A 20,432-nucleotide genomic window follows, 5' to 3' on the forward strand; every position below is an offset into this window, starting at 1 on the left:
AGTTCTTACAGAGTGTGAAAAGCCAGAGACAGGCAGAGAGTGATGGAGGCATTCCTCTTTGACGTGTGTTCAGAATTCAGCTTGGCCCCTTTCCTTCACTAGGGGAATCCAGTTGTTATCTCTCTTTTTAATCTTCCTAATCCTTTAATGGTGGTATGGACCCTTGAACATTTACTTGCATTCTATTCTTTGTATGGATGCTTGTTGATGGAGAAGGCTGCGAGTAGTTGCATCTCCCAATTCCTGAAAACATTGGGTTCCTTTGGCTACTTCATTTAATCTTTAATTCTATAGTTTGTGATGGTGGTTTCCTCGTCTTCTCACTGTGCCATTTGATTTGTTTCATTTAATTTCATTAATGGGGTTTAGGTAGTCTAATTTAATTATAAATGTAAAATCTTAGTGTGATCAGGGTATTATTTTTTAACTTGTTTGTGTTTTATCCTCTATTTTAAAAGTATTAATAATATTTTAATGAAAGGCTAAATAGTTCTTTATTGGCTAATGGTTTCATTACCTTATAAGCTAAGGGTTTAATGAACTTATTTTGCAGAGTAATTTGTCTTTAATAGCTCCCACTTCTTATCTAGTCTGTATGTTTACATATGTCAATTAATTTTGATGGGAAAAGATGGCGAGGGAGAAATGGTGAAAAGACAAATGCTAGTTAGAAGGGAATCTTTTTGTTCCTTTTAAAAAAGACGAGAACCCTTTTTGAGGAACATGCTTCAGTTTATTGTTTAAGTTAGACCCACTATATTTCAAGATTCAATGAGTTTAGTTAGATTCATTTTTGGGGCTCAGATTTTGAACAATATTTTGGAACTTTTGCTACAAATACCATTTAAAGCATGCATGCATGCATGCGCACGCACACACACACAGAGATATACACATACATACATATATATATACACATACATACATACATACATACATACATATACACACATAGATATACACATACATACACACACATACATACATATACACACATACATACATATATACACATACACACACACATACATACATACATACATATATATACACACAAATACATACATACATACATACATACATACATATACACAGGCCATGAACATTAGGACATTATTATAAATTGGTAGGCACAAGCAAATGATGAACTTACAAACCATAGTTTCTAACATGGCATGATCACATACCACCTGTTATATACCAAACTATTATATCTACATGATAAAGTGTAAATAATTATATATTTGCTACAACAAACTTGTATTATAGTTTGAAGACTCTTCGAGTACTTTGTAGGACTTTGCAAATCCCCAATGCCTTGAGCTAGCCGAGTTGAGTCAATCAGATTTGCACATTGAGCCTAGCCAAGTCTAGGAGAGTACTTGGATGAGTCTTGCTGCAAGACACTCCGAGTCTCAAGCTAAGACTCTTATGTTTGGCATGTGGACATAATGGCTGCCATTTTTTAAGTGAATTTTCAACTTTATTTGGTCATTTTTTTTCTGCTTATCGCCCATTTCACCTAGTGAAGTGTCAACATCGCTAGAAGACAGTCCGAGAAGAGAATTTTTAAGGATTTAAGGTTGATCAAATCATCAAATAGAAGCAAGATAATTGAATGCAATGGTGGAAAACGAAGATACGTTTGAAGAAACAATGTATTATCATTTTGATATTAACTTACCTTGTAGTTCAAGGCTTGAAAAAATAAATAACACCAAGAGGGGAAAGACAAAGATGTAGATCGTATTTTGGTTGTTTTGTTTTCATTTTTCCATATCATCATATGCAAACAGTTATAATGCTGTAATACATTTATTATTTATAATTTTGTTGTATTATAGTGTAATGTTTGACTATGAAACTATGCAAATTAAAATTTTGATAATTTGAGGATCATATGACATGTAATGTTTGCATCGGGACAAATGATAGTCAAATTACACTTTTATGTCCTTTAAATACACTTATTTCTTTTCTTTTTTTTGTGCAATAAGGAGGCTTTTTTTGCTGTCTGCTGAGTCCGTGCCATGTCTCGAGTTCAAGTCAAAATTTTGTGCTGTCGATTCAAGTCTGAGTCAAAGTCGTCAAAATATGATTTGTATATAGATAAATAATAGTAGGGAAGGTAATTGATAGGCTATAAATATAGGTTGCAATGGGTTCATAAGGAGTGACAAATTGCTATGAGGAAAATCTTTGTAACTAATCTAGTATACAACATAAACCATGTTAATACACTAAAGTTGTTAATGAACAGCTTGCAAAATAAGATTTACAATTGAAGAAGATAATCTTATAGAAATGTTACCATAAAAGTCCCCTCTTCCCATGGTTTACATTTTCTTCCCTTCAAATTCAATGTTACTGGTAACAAACTTGAGTCAATTATTGGGACAAAGCTTGGAAATGATGACATTTACATTATTAAGGCAATAATAGCATTAAGACATCGATGAGATAAAAATACAAGCTCATATTCTTGTTCCAGGTAAGACATAAAACAAGAAGTTTAAGATTTAGTATCAACTATGTTAATCTTGACAAATATAACTTTGTAGTAATATAATGAAAATCTAGTTGATTCAATTGTTAATTTGAATCTATAGAATGTATGGCTGTGTAAATTAGCACCATGACTTTTGTGAGTTTAATTTTGATAGCTCAGTTCCTTGCCATCGATGTCCCATGGGGACGCCTCCCCCCCTAAAAAACCCCACGTCCCTTGTATGGGGACATTTTCTTAGACTTGGGACTTGGGGGAAACTTCCCCTTATAGCACCACCACCTCTGCCACCTCTGCCAGGTATGTCGTCGAGTCACTTGCTATATGGCACATGCCATTACATGCTAATTGCGACATTAACTTTGTTAAAACTAGTTTGCCTTTCACGGGACGCTTGCAAAGATGTTATATTGCAGATTTTGCTGTGAAGATTTCAGTTCACCTCAATTTGTGTATTAGTTCCAATCCCCTACTGCCGCTCCACCGTCATCCCCCCACCGCTACCAAATTTAGGCCCTTGATCCTCCCATCCCCAAAGCCTATTCCTGTATCCCCTTTTGCGATTATAGATAAATTTGGTAACCGTCCGAGCCGTCTATAATACTGCATTCATTCAATTTTTTCAATGCTCTCTAGGATTAGATCAAGGCAATGTGTTCAATAGGGGGAAAAAAAAAAAGGGGTATTTGTCTGTTACTTTGTTAGGAGTCTCCCAACAACAATACATGCAACAACATTATAATAAATTGAACTACATTTTATGGCTCTACATCCTTGACTACCATGTCGTATATCTCGAACAATGCAGCTGCAAATTGTATCTGATGCATCCATAGATTTGAAAAATATAGTGCCAAGATAACAAGAGATAGAAGTTGATGAGGGTTCAATTCCTTCTATTTGGCCATCCATTTGACATAATGATGCAACCACTATTAGCGCACTCTAACCGACATCTTTAACATCTTGTACTACCTCATTGAGCATACCAACACTCAATGTCTTGTAAGCTAGAGCTTGAAACCCTAGACTTGTAGCTGCAATAGCATTCACTATACCTTGCCAATATGGAGATTTGACAACGTGGAATGCCAAGCTAGATTAGTACCAAAAAATTGCAATTGCCTTCATTGCTTGTTGATGAACAATTTTCCTCCATCCCCTACTCTCCAAAGTGGTTTCCTGCACTTGTGTTTGGTCCACATGTTGTAGAAGGTGTTGACCTAGATTTCTCAAAAAACCCATGTGCACCATCTTCAACATCCTAAGTGATTGACCATGATATGTAATGGAGATGCAACAATATATCTAAATATTTATATGCAACAACGACTATGATATGATCCTGTATTAAATATTTATATTTTTATAACAAATTTTTAAATTATATAACATTTGAAATTATTATATATATTTTATAAGAATATGAACTAATATAACAAATTGTTATAAAATACAATTTAAAATTAAAACATTGCAAATCAACTATTATAAAATCAAATTATAAATATTTATAATTATCTTCTAATATAGACACATCAATCTAAAAATAAGTAAATAATTAAAAAAACTAACATTAAATAAAAATTTTAAAAATAAATTCCTAAAGAAAATTCGATTCAATCCGGTAATAGTCTATATTTTTTCGTACTGGTACCGGTATGACTATTTTTTCAAAATAGGAGATGGGGGTAATTGAGACACCATTTAAAAAAAAAATATAATTTAATAATTTATAGAAAATCTGAAAATATAATGACATTGAACTTTCAAAACAAGAATTAACATTAACTTCGAAGTTTATGTACATAAATGTGAAATGAGTCAAATCAAAATGTCATACAATCATTGTCAAAGTTTCAAACTAATTAGTCATTACATACTGAAAATAGCTTGATAATTAGCAAGCTGATATGCAAACAAAAAACTGAAAACAAAAATCAGAAATCTTATATCTATCATCTACTCTTCTTCGCCATGATCATCCATATAAAGGTCCTTATCTGTGAGGCTCTCCAAATAGTCATCACTCTCAAATTCAAGTTCCTTTGATGGTAGAATAATAGGGGGTAAAACAGCTAGTCCATCTGCTACAACCACTTGATCCACAATGGCTGCAACTTCTCCATCAGGTGAAATTTGATTCCATTTTGTTGGAGGACCCTCATTATATCCAAGATCTACACGTGAGAGAAGACGAAGTGAGCGATGCATGTACACTAGGTTCTCTGCTTTCTTTGATCCTAATCGGTTCCTCTTTAGTGAATGAATAAACCCTTAAGTACTCCAATCTCTCTCACAAGATGAAGAGCTGGCTACTTGTGAGAGCAATCGTATTGCAAATGATTGCAATTCAAGGGCTTCACTTCCATGGTTCCACCACCACTCTACAGGGTCTTTCTTTACTGTCATATCATATATAGCTTCCACGGAAGCAAAATCACCTTGCCCACGTGAGAACTTATTTCATTGAGTTCTCATAATTGAAGTTTCCTCACCTCAGCCATAAATCTTTTTAACTGCAGCCCAAAATCCCTTTATTACCTCTCTATCCTGACATGGAGCCATCTTTTTGCTCACTTCAATATCATATCGTTCATGATTAAGGGCGTAGGCAACACAATGAAGAGGTGTGTTAAGTTTGTTCCACCTTCCATGTAACTTTTCCTCTATCAAAGGATATAGAGAAATATCTTTTGCATCTGTTATAAACCTCTCCCAAACATGCCTTGTCTGAATCTGAAATTTGATCACCTCACACATGGGCTTAATAAAGTCCTCAACAAACTTAACATTAGCCCAAAAATGCTCATCAAGGGCCATACCTCTCACCTCAACTGCAATATTTGATGTACATTGCTTCCAAGCTGCCCATGCATCACTAACAACCGTGGAACACAAAGCTCCTTTGACTTCACAAAGGCAGTCAAGAAGAATGAACTAAGAAGCAAAATGTGTATCAGTAGGTTTGAGAAGTTCCACCTTGGCAAATTTACGATAAATGGCTTGTGTGTGGTGATGGTTACGGTGATGGTTACATATGAACATTTGTATCTTTCTGCCCTTCTCTATGAGATCTAAATCCATTGGAACTTTCCAACATCTTTGAGTGCGTTATTCAATGAATGCACACAATATAGTGTACAAAATATCTGCTTGTACCTCTTTTGCACCAACATGCCTGCTGCTTTACAAACAGGGGCAGCATCAGTAACAACTTGGACTACATGTGATACCCCCACCTCCTCAATGCTGTCACATAGCTGGTTATAAAAAAATTCTGCATGTTTTTCTTGCCTAAACAATCTATTGCCTTCAAAAAATAAGGCCCTTTGCTACATTTTACCATAATATTAAGTAGTAGACGATTCCTAGCATTTGTCCAACCATCCATCACGATACTACATCCTTCTTGAGCTCACACTCTTCTCAATGGTGCAATTTGTTCCTCTAATCGAGTTTTTTCTTTATCAACTAGAGTAGTGCAAAGCTTTTCATACCCAGGTGGTTTATAGCTTGCTGGTGCATTATTGATAGCACAAACCATCTCTTTATAGAATGGAGAGTGAGCAATATTAAATGGTATTCCATTTGCATAAAAGAATCGTCCAATTGTTGCATCAATTGCTTCTCGACCTTGGACATCAAAATTTTTTCCAGTGGGGTTTGAGCTGCCAATGTGTGGTCTTTTGTGAGCCTGTTCAGTGGTTACATTTCTAGAAGTCACATCCACCTTTGACTCTATATTATGACTGTAAGCTGCAGTAGTTGCCCTTGTTGTTGAAGCATGAGAGCTTCGACTAGCAACTTTCCCATCAGCCCTTTCCTGTTCTCTCACAACATCATGTCTTTTAGACTCATTTGTACAACTCGCAACACCATTACATGGTAGGTGAAGGAAATGAGCCTTCACCCTTGTGTAGGTATCTTTTCATGGCAATGGACAAAGTTCGCATTTGATAGTGGCTGTTCCACTTGATCCTTTCGCCCTTGGAACATGTTCAACATCCTTCCACAGTGGGTACAACCCTTGTCTTCCTCCACTTGACATTTTGAATCTGAATAAAATAATAATAAATAAAAAAAATTAGGTACAGTAACTGCAGTGCTTAACTTCTCACTATTTGTATAAATTTAATTTCTAAGTTAATTTTTTTCTTTTGATTTCAATTTTTGAGTTTCATGGTGTTAACAACAAATTAAAAAATTATAATTTCAATCATAAATATAAAAAACTATGAACAAAAAATCAGATTACTACTGTATTTTAATTTTTAGAATTTGAACTTATTACTGTAACATAGTAACAGTAAATTTATTACCGTATTTTATATTTACGGTAAGTTTACTGTTAGTGTTATAGTAATTAGTTTAAATTTTAAAAATTAAAATACAGTAAGTAAAATATAAAAACTATTAAAAACTAAAAACTTAAATATTACTAGTAACTACATTCTACGCATTTTTAATTTTAAAATAAAATGTTAAAAACTTTCTTTAAAATACGTAGAATGTAGTTATAAAGTTTATTACTAAATCCTCCATATTTTAAATTTTAAAACTTCTTTATAAAAAGTTCAAGACAGATTAGAAGACAGTACACATGCCATGACAAAAGGCTAAATTGTTATCGCAATCGTGTCTGGGACATAATAGAAAGTTTTGATGCCTTCAACATCAAGACTATTTTTCGATTACAAAACCAGGTTGCTGATTCATTGGCACAAGCTGCAAGCTCATTAGAACCATTGTCAATGCAGAGTTTAAAAAAGTTCACGGTTGAGTTGACATCAGTCCCATCCGTTCCTGATAATGTCACCAATTTTTAAATGTTCGATGATGATAGACATATTATAGACTTCATCACAAGTTCAGATGTGTTCACAACACAAATTATTGATGAAAGAACCTCAAGAGGCTGAAATCGACATTGAAGGTGTCCTAAATCTCAAAACGAACACTATTCCTAGAGGGATGGTACAACTTGAAAGGATCTTTGACTGGGATCAGCTCAAGTCTCGCAAGGAAGGTGATTCCGAAGGAGGCATATGTGACAAGATCAACATTGGCACGATAGATAATCAAAAGAATGTGCTGATTGGGAAAGTATGTACAACCCAAGAAAGGGATGGAATTCTCAGAAACATGAGAGAATTTCCAGATATCATTGCTTGGGGGTATGAGGACTTGAAAACTTATGATACCTCAATAATAACGCACACTATCCCACTCAGGCCCGATTCAAAACCATTTAGGCAGAGGCAGCGACCAGTAAATGCTCTCTTGGATCCTCTGATTTATCAAGAAGTGAAGAAGCTATTGCCTGCCCGCATTATCTTTCCAGTAAGACATTCTACCTGGGTGGCCAACCTTCTCCCTGTAAGGAAAAAGAACCGTAAAATCCGATTGTGCGTAGACTTCCGCAATTTGAATAGGGCATCGGAAAAAGATAACTACCCACTACCCTCGTTGGATGAGGTATTGCAGATGGTCAGTGGGTCCCAAATGATGTCAAGATGGGTATTTCGGATACAACCAGGTAATGGTTGAGTACGAAGACCGACTGAAGACAACATTCACCACCAAGTGGGGAGTGTTTGCTTACAGACGGATGCCTTTCGGTCTGATCAACGCAGGTGCAACATTTCAATGTGCCATGGACATTGCTTTCAAGGACTTGTTAGGCAAGTGCATAATCATCTACATGGATGATTTAACAATGTTTTCTAAAAAGAGAGAAGATCATGTGGATGATCTGAGGAAAGTTTTTCAGCGATGCCGACAATTCGAGGTATCTCTGAACCCCAAAAAATGCATGTTCGGAGTGACTGAAGGAGAGCTACTCGGAAATGTAATTTCAGATAGAGGGATCTCAATTGACCCCGATAGAATCAAAGCCATATTACAGATCAACATTCCTGCAAGCAAGAAAGAGCTGAAATCATATTTCGGGAAGAATTTATAACTGGATTTGCAGAGATAGTCTGCCCCCTCAATGACATGCTCAAGAAGGATGCCAAGATAGAATGGACCCCGGTGACCAAAAGAGCTTTTGAAGAGATCAAACAAGCTATTGTCCAGGCCCAAGTTTTGTTAAGCCCAAATTATCTACAACCATTCTACATCTATTCTTTTGCTTCTGAGCATATTTGTGCATCAATTTTAACTTAGCGAAAGGAAGAAGGCGAGCATCCAATAGCATTCATGAGTACCCCATTGAAGGATGTAGAGTTGAGGTACCCCGATATAGAAAAGCAGGCCTACGTGTTGGTCAAGGCCATCAAGAAATTCCGACACTACATATTAAGGAGTAAGATACATGCCGTAGTGCCAGATGTTGTTGTGAAAATGTTGCTGATGCAGAATGAGCTGGGAGAAAGGAGAGGTAAATGGGTGACCATCATCCACCGAGCCCATAAAGCTAGTTAGAGGTCAAGCTTTGACATAGACCCTCGCATTAGAATGCTCGGAAATTGTTCATCAACAATACCTACTCGAACAAGTCTAGCCCGATGAATGGTATGATGACATCACGTTCTATTTGCTCAATCAGAGATGCCCATCACACCTCAATCTAGTGCAGAAAATAGCTCTAAGGATGAAAAGTAGCCTCTTTATGTTGCAAGGAGTTGTCTTATACCGGAAGAACCATGAGGGGATTTACCTAAGGTGCGTAAATTGAGAAGAAGCAAAGCATATCATGGAGCAGTTCCATGCTAAGTATGGAACGGGGCATGAATCAGGCTTGGCAACAACCCACCAGATATTAAGGGCAGGCTATTATTGGCCTACCCTATTCAAAGACACCCATGAACACGTGAAGACCTATCACGTTTTCCAAGTAGTTGAACCAAGGAACAAACCCCAGCAATGCCGCTGCAGCCAATCGTGGAGGTGAAACCGTTTGCTCAATGGGCACTCGACTTTATTGGTATGATCAATCCACCTTCCTCCGTGCAACACAGGTATATTCTAACTGCTTCCGATTACTGTACGAGGTGGTCCGAGGCTCAATCTTTAAAACAATGCAATGCTGATGCTGTTATTAAATTTCTAGAAGAAAATATTATTACACGCTTTGGCTGTCCGCATGCTTTAGTTTGTGATAATGGGTTTGCATTTGCATCATTAAAATTTTCTAATTGGGCTTTTGATTACGAGATAACGTTAAAATTTTCATCTAAGTACCATCCCCAAGGAAATGGTCTAGCTGAGTCCACCAATAAGAACCTGCTACAAGTGGTCAAAACACTGCTGGATAAAAATCCAAAAGCTTGGCACACCCAACTCAGGTTGGCCCTTTGGGCAGACCGCACGAGACTTAAGTCAGCCATTGGAACATCACCATATCACTTGGTATATGAACGTGACCCCATTTTTCCCTTACAACTGAGAATTCCAACCTTGCAGTTCATGCAAGAGTATCTAGGGATCAATAACAATGTAGAAGCTAGGTTGTCTCAACTGTTATATTTAGAAGAGAAAAGAGACAACGCCATTGACAACTTTGCCAAGCATCAGGAGGTGGTCAAATGTTGGTTTGACAAGAGAGAAAAGGTGAAAGCCTTTCAATTTCGGACCTTGTCCTTTGCTGGGATAAGGCACATGAGCGGAAAGGAGAGCACGAGAAATTCGATAATCTGTGGCTCGGTCCTTTCCAGATTTTTGAAATCTTGGGAGAAAATGCATTCTGACTGAAGACCCTAACAGGTGAGGATGATCCCTTGCCCGTAAACGGTCAATTCCTTAAGCATTACTTCTAGCCTTAGGTTTCTTTTGAAGCCTTTCCTGTGAATATTAGAGTAGTCTTTCCGTTTTCCCGCTTTAGTTTAACTTGCTTTCTGTTTTAGTTTAGGTTCGCTTTTTAGGGGGTCGATCTTATGTCATTTGGCAGAGGGAGTTTGCGTTTGTTGTACGACATTGGTATACAAAGTCAGAGTTTCGTGACCTACCACTTCTTTGATCTTAGCTTTGGTAAGACTCTTGATCACCGGAGCGCCCCATAGAGAGGTTGGATCGATCTAGATGACCTTTCACTTCAAAATCTTGTCTCGCGTCAAAATACACTTAATAATTGCATAGAATTAGTTGCTCGTCAAAAGGACATTGTGTCAATGTCAAAATCTGAAGCTCTGCTTCAGCGACCACTGTTATGATCAATCCCATGTAGGCTTCATTGCTTACTAGCCAATGTGAAAAGGTGAAAACAAGAGAAAATAAAAAGAAATATAAAAAGCAATGAAATATCGAAAGAAATTTGGCAAAGGGAGTGCAGACACCTCTGCCGGTATCGAAAAGAAAATCTACTGGAAATAGAGCAATCTCTGTGAGCTTACAAGCGATAACTCCATTGGGGCTATGAACGCTTGCTGGCAGCGGGGCTCTATCCAAGTTGCTTTTGAAGTATGAGTCTGCAAGGTAACTTGACATAGTGAATCATTGGTGCTTCAACTCTTTCTAAGCTGGAATGAACCTCATTACACACATTGGCTAATCCGATTACGCAATATTTAATTTGACTTGTAACATTATTTAGTCTTGAAAGAATTTTTCTCAATCTTTTCATCTGAGCTGTGGTGGCTAACCAGAGGTTTTGGGTTTGATTCAGACTAACGCCCCTGGAATGATTGGAAACATTTCTCCAGCAGAGTCGCCATTTGTTGTGCCTTGCACACACCCCCTGTCGTTGACAGGGGCCCCCCTTTTTTCGTTTTTTTGGTCGCGTCCTCCTTGAGGTCCCGAGTAGGGAAATTTTGGTAGATTCGAGGAAAAGATGCAGCAGTTAGGAGTTTGAGCGTTGAGAGGATGATGCGTCTTGAGTCCTGGAAAAGATGACCGCGATTTTGTTCACAGAGGGGAGATGAATAAAGAGCCTTAAAGTAAAAATCACAAATACTGGAAAGGTGACATGACCTATGAGCAAGTTATTTAAAACCAATCTCTCAAAATTCTGCCTCTAAAGCTAAATTCAGCCTAAAAGGGCCAAAATGTGGGTTACAAAATACCTTTCAAGGCTGAAATAACACATAAAGTTGAAAAAATCGGCCTCCTAGGCTGAATTAAGAGATGAAGCTTGCAAAAGGGCCTCGTAGGCCGAAAGTCAACAAATAATTTGAAAGAGCTTAAAAAACCGAAAATGACAAAGACTTACAAAAACTCTCAAAAACGCCTTATAGGCCGAAAGACGCCAAAGCTCTCAAAATCGAGATAAATGCCAAAAAGCTAAAGGGTGTTAATCTCGCATTTTGACCGTAGAGGCCGATTTACAAAGTCATCAAATCGTGCAAAAAGCGCTCCAAGGCCGAAAGTGAATAAAACTCACAAAAGTTTCTTTTTAGCCGAAAAGAGTAGAAGAGACCCTATTTGCACAAAATCGGCTTAGAGGCCGAAATTTTCTTTAAGCTATAACTCACAAACCTTGCTTTGGGCCGAAAGTGAATAAACTAGCAAGATGACTTACAAGCTCGAAAATCAGTAAAGGCTCTATATCTCTAATTTGCCCGAGTTTCAAACAAAAGGCGATATCACTTCCAAATTTATTCTTGCGAATCAAGGGCTATACTGTTTGAAATACAAAGTCGCACAATCGGTTTGGACAACCGAAAATGAAGAAATAGGTCTAAATCCCGCAGCCCGAAGTTTGGAGATAGGGGGATAGTGGCTTACACTGTTACGCGAGGCTCATCCAAATTGTGCATGGCAGCTTTGTAACCCGGATTCATATAGGGGTGTTTAGACAAAAGAAAAAGAGACCAAAATCGCTTAGTCTGGTGGTCAGATTGCCAAAACCGCACAAGAGAAGTCTTTTTGGTAAAGTCAGACGATCAGCAAAATTCTTCAATCCATTGCCAGGTATGTTGTAAATCTCACCCTCCGAATGGTTAAAATATTCCAAAACATCATGCTAGTTAACCTAGGGATGAAATATAAATGTAAATGTGAGAGACTGTGAAGAGTATAATTTGAGAAAACATTATCACCACTCACAACAACATTTAACTACAGTTTGCCAAAATCGACCCTTCCATCTGAAAATTCAGACAGACAAATTTAGGAATTCTGGTCCAAAATTGCGGAATGCGTAATATCATCTTCACGATCGGCACAAGCGAAATTTAAAATTTAAAGCGCTTATTCGTGCTAACCGGTTAACTGTTGCAACTTTCAACCTTTCAGCAGCATAGAGAGCAACATTTTGAAAATTTGCTCAAACCAAGAAAACCAACTAATCTTAAGTATCCAAATTATGCTTAAAACACACGGAATAAAATTGTTTAAGTGGCTTGTTTTAACGCTTTCAAATTTCAAAATTGTTTGGCTGTTTAACCATTTTTTATACTAATGTCGTCTGTGGGCACTACTAACCCATATTTTCGCATTAAGGCTTGTCTCGTAATCCGTGTCTTGGTGTGCAGGAATAAATGCCTAAATCGGTGACAGAGTCTTCAAGGGCACTCAACGCGCTAGGAACATTGTAAACCTCCAGAGTTGACATCCCTTGCAAGCTCGAGAAAATGAAATATCAGTATCAGGGAGGAGTAATCAAAGAGTCAAAAGTCCAAAGTATTTGGGACAATGTAGGGGATACAGACCTCGGACACATAGACATTCAAGATTTCATAAACAGGGTGTACTCTCCCAATGCATATGGCAAACCCAGATGGATGTTGGAGAGTGGTATTGCTTAGGCTGCTAGTTTCCCACCGACCGTGCAAAATTATGAGCTTGTGGTTGAAGTCGTCAAGCATTACCAGCCGAAAACCAAATTAGTGGTGGTAAGACAGACGATGATGGTTGACTTCACACCTAAGGCTTTGGAGAAACATTTGATATCCTGCTTCCTGATCGTGCCACTGCAGTAACCATTGATGAAACCCAAATCTCTTATGACATGAATCCTAGTCAGTGCAAAACACTGATAAATGAAAAATGGTTTAAAGAAAGAAAAGCCCCAAGTACTAGGATTGGCAAAAAGACCCGCCGAAGCGAGTTCAACAACAAATATGGGGACATGGTTACCTTGCTAAGTCGGGCCATGGGACTTCCCCACTCCAACCTATTTGAGGAATGGATGTTCTATTTTAGCGAGCAAGTCTTCAGTGGGAAGGCTAAGTTTGATTGGGCTCAAATCATCAGCGACAACATTCATACACAGCTGGTTGAGCTCGAGGAGAAAAAGTACTTCAGCATGACCTCCTACTTAGTCTATATGTTTGCGCGGCACCAGTTGCTACCAGGATTGATCAAAAGGGGTGAGATTGGGAACAAGCCATATGAGGTGAAAGTATATGACTGCTACCCTCAGCTGCATTACTATAACATAGCTTAGAGAGAGAAGAACAACATTGCATATGCAATTGGTCAGTATGAGCGTGTAAATGACACTTTTACAATGCGCATGGTCAGGTTAATGTAAGGGGGGTTGTACATAAGACTATCAAAGCAGGCTACCACACTGATTCAGAAGTACGATGCATGGTTCATTCAGTTCCCTAGATTCTCCTACATCAGAATATCAGGCTTTGAGGGAACAACGTATCGGCTTCCTCGTTACCCATAAGACAGATTGGTCCTCATCAAGGTTGCAAGACAGGCACACCCAGCAGGCAACATACTTAGGGACAAAAAGCAGTCGGGATTCACATTCCCTATGATCATAGGCAACCTTGATGTGCACTTCAAGAATTTTGTGCAAGCCGAGGAATCATTCGACGAGCTGGCATCATATTGTTTGTAGGAGCACTTCCGCAGGAAGTACTTTGATTCTGCTGGATTGGGAAAGAAGGTCTATGGTAGGCATTATAGGGCCAAGGCGTCCATAGAGGACTACTGGAGAAATTGTTTGTATGACTTTGAGGTTCGCCGACAGGAATACTCAAGATTAAGTGTTCAACAAATGCGACTTTCTGAGTACCGCCAGGTCCCAGATCAGGTAATAGACTATGGGAACTGCTTGCAGGTTTAGGAGTATGAGGTAGTCAAAGACCTCCCACCAGCCATTGATTGGGCTCAGGACCCAATCACGGACTTTGAGGCTGTCATGGAGGGTCCAAGAAGATATACAGACAATTGGCTAGCCCAGCAAATAGAGAGGCTAACCCATGATGGAACCCAATTTACATATAATATGATGGGTGTCTAGATTCCCAGTCTTCAAAAGACGAGGGAACATCAAGCACACCAAGGGAGGAGGTTGAAAAACCTGAAAAGAAAAGAAAGAAGGCAAGGGCCAGTAGGCGAGTCCGAACATCAAAAAGGACAAGAAGGGAAAAGATATTGATTAGGAGGCCAAAAATTACTACCTCATCCAAGGAGCTCAGTTCGGAGGATGATGCAGTCGAGCTTGATCATCTACCAACTCCACCTTTACAAAATGATCCAATTGTATCAGAGGCGAATGATCCACAAACGCAAAGTGAGCATGAAATAGAGACACAGATTATTGGCTTGGAGGGACTTGAAAATCAGGTCCAAGATGGAGAGATTGCACCAGATCAAGGGATTAACAAACAAGAGCCCACGCAAGAGAGCATACATGAGTTGCATCAAGAGGAAGGTGGCAACAAGGATGACACCACAGTTGAGGGAGAGAAAGAAGAAGATAGAACCCAAGAACCCAGTAGAACTGAGGAGCAACCACTACTAGAAGTTACACATCAGTTGCTCAGTGAAGTGGGAGAAAACTCAACGGTGAGTAAAGGACCAGATATTGCACCCAATACTCCTTCCATGTCCGATCAGTTACGGATAGCTAGTGAATCAGCCGAGGCATCCAAAGAACAGAGTGGGGATTTGGTAGTCACATCAGGACAGACTATCCCTCACGACTAGTTGATAGCTCAGGACAACGAAAAGCGGTTGTCAAGTCACCAATTAACTTCGAGGACATCTTCCCTCGGATAGGAGAAATAAATGCTAAAGGAAAGAAAAAGCCAAGAACTTACTCCAGGATTACCAAGAATGAGCAAAGGAATTAGACGATTCATATTGCTGCCCCACGTATGAACAAACCAGCAGACCAGGTCACATTAGTTGATTATAGCATCACATCCATCCCGATAGGGACAAAGAATAATTCAAGGATTCTGTGTAGAATATGCCCAGGCAGCTAGATGAAATAACCGTTGAAAGAGATATGTATTGAGCTCATGCTGAGCAAGCCAAAGGATACATAGATCACTTGTTAAGACTGCTGCAACATACTGTTGAGTGCCATATTCCTCCATTGGCGTTGGCACAAAAGACTACAACTGAATTTGAGGGAGTGCGTGACATCGCTAAAGCCGTCAGAGAGTGATCCGAGACATTAAGAGAAAAGGAGAGAAGATCATCATGGATGTACGAGAAATGGCCGGCAACCGAGAGTCCATTCGCGTCGAAGTGTTTGAGGTAAAGAAAGAAAGTTTCAATGCCCAGGAGACGGTAGGCATGGTTTTGCCCATCATGAGGGCACTATTTTGGATCCACACTCAGATTCCCATGCTGCATACTATCTTAGATCCCCATGACATCAACACTTTCAAGGAGTGGTTCTGGATTGTTAGCATGAAGAATGACATGAGGGACACCATCACCAAAGTGAAGGAGGAGTGCGAGGATGCTCTGGCTGGCATTGAGAGTATTGTTGAAAAGATCCACAGCTCGTTGGTTTCTGGTTGGAATAGTGGCATGAAAGATAACGATGTGAGGATAAGTTGAGAATTGATAAAACCACGTACTCCATAGAGGACCTGGAATTTGCCAGTGGGTTGCATGCAGACATATTGAGTTTTGAGGCTCGTCGGTTAGTTTGGAATGAAGAGCTGAAGAATGTGGACCGCCACCGAGAGGGTATGCAGTACAAAATACGTAATCCTTCTATGCCTCCCAGCAAGGAATTGTTCCAATTGTGCATAAGATTCTAGGATTATGTTCGGGTAGAACGTGCAACAGGTCGAGACATTTGGAAGGACTACTTGCAGGGGGAAGTTGAGTTTTTGGTGAAAGCATCTACCTCGGGAAAATAAAAGTGCTTTCCTGAAAAATATTTGTTTCTTTTAAATTCCAAATGCATTTTTCCAAGTCAAAGCTTCTTTTCAACTACCCAAAGTCATTGCAGATTTTGAGCTCCGTGCAAGTGCACTTTTGGGGAGCAACTTTATGTTGGGTAGTTGGTAGTTATTAGTTAGTTGGTAGTTGGTAAGGGATATTTTGTTCCTTATTAATAGGTATGGGCAGCCATACTTTATAGGATGAATCTGGGCCGCTAGTAAGATTAAATCTTGGCCATTCATCCATTTTTGAAAATCTATATAAGGGATGGTTTCTCCCTCATTTTGTAAGAAGTTTAAGATTGTTGTTGAAACTTTGGCGAAATTTATGCAGAATTAATGGATATTAAAGCTGTCTTGTTTCCTTGTGAGTGCATGGTCTTCTTCTTCACCTTTTAATTTTCCTGTTATGTTGAAATAGTATTTTGAGGATCATATTTGATAGAAACCTTAGTGTTCATACCATTAAGGATTGGCTGATTGCCATTTCCTCCTGCATGGTTAGTCTGAACCAATTTATATGTTTTTGTTTGGTTGTTAAACATCAAGTGAATGGATGTCTGATTTTGCATTTATGTTTAATAACATGAAAATCCAACTCCCTTCGAAGATTGCACCGGATTTTACGACATTGTGCTTTATTAGCTCATGCTGATAAATCTGGTTTTTTTAAGGTTTCTGTCTATTTTTCTGAATATGCTATCTTAGGTAGATCTATTAGATATTTTCTCTCTTTCCCTTTCCTTTTTCCTTTTTTTAATTATCAAAATTGAAGCCTAAACAACATCATGTCAAAGATAAAATCTGATGGAATCAAGACTGTGGAGTCTTAGGGAACCCGTACGAACATAACTGATTCTACCTAACCGTAAGTCCCCTTTGTGTATCCAGCAAAACACATCAGACCGTTGAGTTATCATGCAGCCATGATCTGACAGTTGAAACATTGAGGTTATTCCCAGTGATCAATCTAAACAACATTAGGGATTTTCTTATCTCATGAGAGGATAGGATACTTAGCTAGTAAATTCTATTCTATGTTGGCCGGATAGAGTTGCAGCGATACAACTTTAGCCACGTCAACAGATAGATACTAGTGAAAATATTTAAGAAATGAATTTAAGAAATATATTAAAGAAATATTCCTAATATTGGTCTATATTAAAAATTTTATTCGTTTTTTGGGTAAAAACTAATCGGCCAGGTTGCCAATTTTTAAATATAATTAATGAATAATATTTATATTTTAAATATATATTTTAGTATATATTGGATTATTGTAAACTGATACTAGGAAAAATATTTAAGAAATAAAGTTTTAAAATGATTTGATTTGTGAATAGCCTAGATTTTCATGGTGACTGGACTTTTTTGTTGGAGGCGTGACGACTGGAAACTGAAATCGAATATTCCTTCATTTGTGTTCTTCCTTCATGTTGGACATCATTGAACCAACTCTTCTTGCCTTCACGACTACTCTTCCTTGCTTTCTTCGTGACTGCTCTCCCTTCACCGCAATATTGAATGGATGTAGTGCACCATTTTATAGATTTTTGCAAACTTTTTTTTTTTTTTTCTTTAAGGTTTGCCTTTTTTTTGGTGATTAAATGCAATTTTTTGGGTGAGGTAAACACAATTTAATTGCTATTTAATCGTTGACAACCGTTGACTAAAAAATTACAATTTTTTTGGGGTAGAAATTGGCAACTTGGCCGATTTGCGATTAATTGTGTATAGTCATGATCTTTTGAGGTTTTTTGCTTGTTTGGTTTCAATGGCCAAGGGAAGTTGTATTTCACTTTATTTTACATTTTGATGTGAAACATTGAATATATGAACAATTATTCCTATGCTAGCATGACCAACGTAAATGTGGGAGAAACTTATTTCTATATTTTATGGTACAATTAATGTTGAAAAACTAGATTCAAGGCTTTATAGTTTGCATTTATATTTCTAAGAAATTTGTTAGAATGATGTTCATAATATCATGGTAGTCAAATTACATAATAAAGACTAGGTATTAGTAAAATGATAAGAACATGCTAGACGCTTCTTTGCTTCATATTTGCTATCTATTAAGAGTTGAGATCTATTTAGGAAATTCACAAGATAGAAATTTTATCCACTTGGCTACAAAAAAGTTGAGCAAACAATGGGTATACATCTTATGCAAGATGTTGGACCAAATGTGCAACTTATAGATTAATCTAATTATGTTAATGAAGCCACATGATCTTTATGACTTTCTTCAGTCAAATTGTTGAGTAAGACAGTTTGTCAATTACTTTACAACTAAGTAGTCGAATTATTGGTTTTAGCCGCCAATTCTAGGTACAAAATGTCTTGGAATTGGATTTTGGTACAAAATCATTGTTAAATTGTATAGGAATGAATTTTTCCATGCCAAATTAAATCTATGATTACTCTTTTTTTTTCATGCATACCCTACTTTGACGGAGCGATTTTAGGCCAATTCCAACCATTTAACATGACTTTTAAGACTCTTTGAAACATGAAAAAGGCAAAAAAAGTCATAGATGCAACTAGAGAGGGTTTTCATTTTGCGAACACATTGAAGGTCATGTGACATAGGATAATTTTAGACGCATTTAGAGAAGGTTTTGGATGTGATCGTCTCCATTTCAGGATGCCAACAACAATTCTAAGTAGGGTTTTTAAAATATCTGTCTATTTTGCTTGCACAAACATTGTGAAAAATAAAGTGTATATTTTAAGAACTTAAAAGTAAAAGAGAAAATCCCTAGTAATTTATAGATAATGTTTAAATATAATAACATTTAATATTACTAATTTTAAATTTATATTATCAAACCTAAACTATTATATATTTTAAACCCAAAACTAATTTGTTTCATTGGTTTTAATATCAGTAATGTTTATATATATAGTAATTATTAAATAGTAAAAACTATATCTAATTTTACTAACCATTAGTAATTCTTATATATAATATTATTGTTAAATAGTAAATAGTATATTTAGTTTTACTTATTCATTAAATATAATTATATATAGATAAATATTTATAGTTTATTGATATTATAAAATTACAGTAATAAAATATAACTATGTATGAATATAATATATGTTATTTATAAAAAATATATAATACTATATTAGAAGAAATTTATTAATTAATATATTTAAATATCAATGCTAAATACAACAGGCTAAGTTATTTGTTTGAGTTTGGGTCCAAGGTTTTGCTACCTGGGTTTAGTCAATTGTTTTTTTTGGGGGTTTGGGTTCCCTTTGGGTCTGTCCATTAAAAAATATGTAATAATCAGAAATATATACATATTTGCAGTAATTATTAAGTTCAAATTATACCACCATATTAATAGTCAAATAACATACTAAAATACACCAACATATCAATACTCAAATATTAGTCAAACTTGAATGTCATGATATATATTAAAGTTAAAAAGTAATAATGTCAAGTGTCAACACTCAACCATCATTGATCAAATTTCATATGGGTCATCAAAAAAACTTCATCATCATCATCCATATTCGATGATGTATGTAGTGGTAAATTAGAAGAACCAAAAATAGTGCGATTAGCACTGACACTAGCACTAGCACTCTCATGCTCACTAGTTGGCTCATAGTCATTGTCAACATCAAGTGCAACAAAGTGGGTAGTGGAAGCATCCAAGTCAATATGCTTTGGCTTGATATCCCACTTCCTCGAGTCCCCTTTGTAATTACTTTGTGTGTAAGGAGTTGCAAGTTTGAATGCACAAACACCAGGGCTTATGCCTTTTTTGAGTGTAGTCTATTGCACTTTATACCATATACTTGTTTTGAACAACATCAAGACCACAATTGTTGAGCATGCGAAACCCACGAACTCAACTCTCATTGCA

At 37.2% G+C, this 20,432-nt stretch overlaps 1 protein-coding gene across 8 annotated transcripts in view; it reads left to right on the forward strand.

Moving 5' to 3' along the window:
* LOC131061500 (sister chromatid cohesion protein PDS5 homolog A) overlaps positions 1 to 20,432 on the forward strand; it is a 215,145-nt gene that overhangs the window by 119,887 nt on the left and 74,826 nt on the right. The gene's annotated exons all lie outside the window — the stretch shown is intronic.

This window comes from Cryptomeria japonica, chromosome 8 (genome assembly GCF_030272615.1).
Source record: "Cryptomeria japonica chromosome 8, Sugi_1.0, whole genome shotgun sequence".
Classification (NCBI taxonomy): Eukaryota; Viridiplantae; Streptophyta; class Pinopsida; order Cupressales; family Cupressaceae; genus Cryptomeria; species Cryptomeria japonica.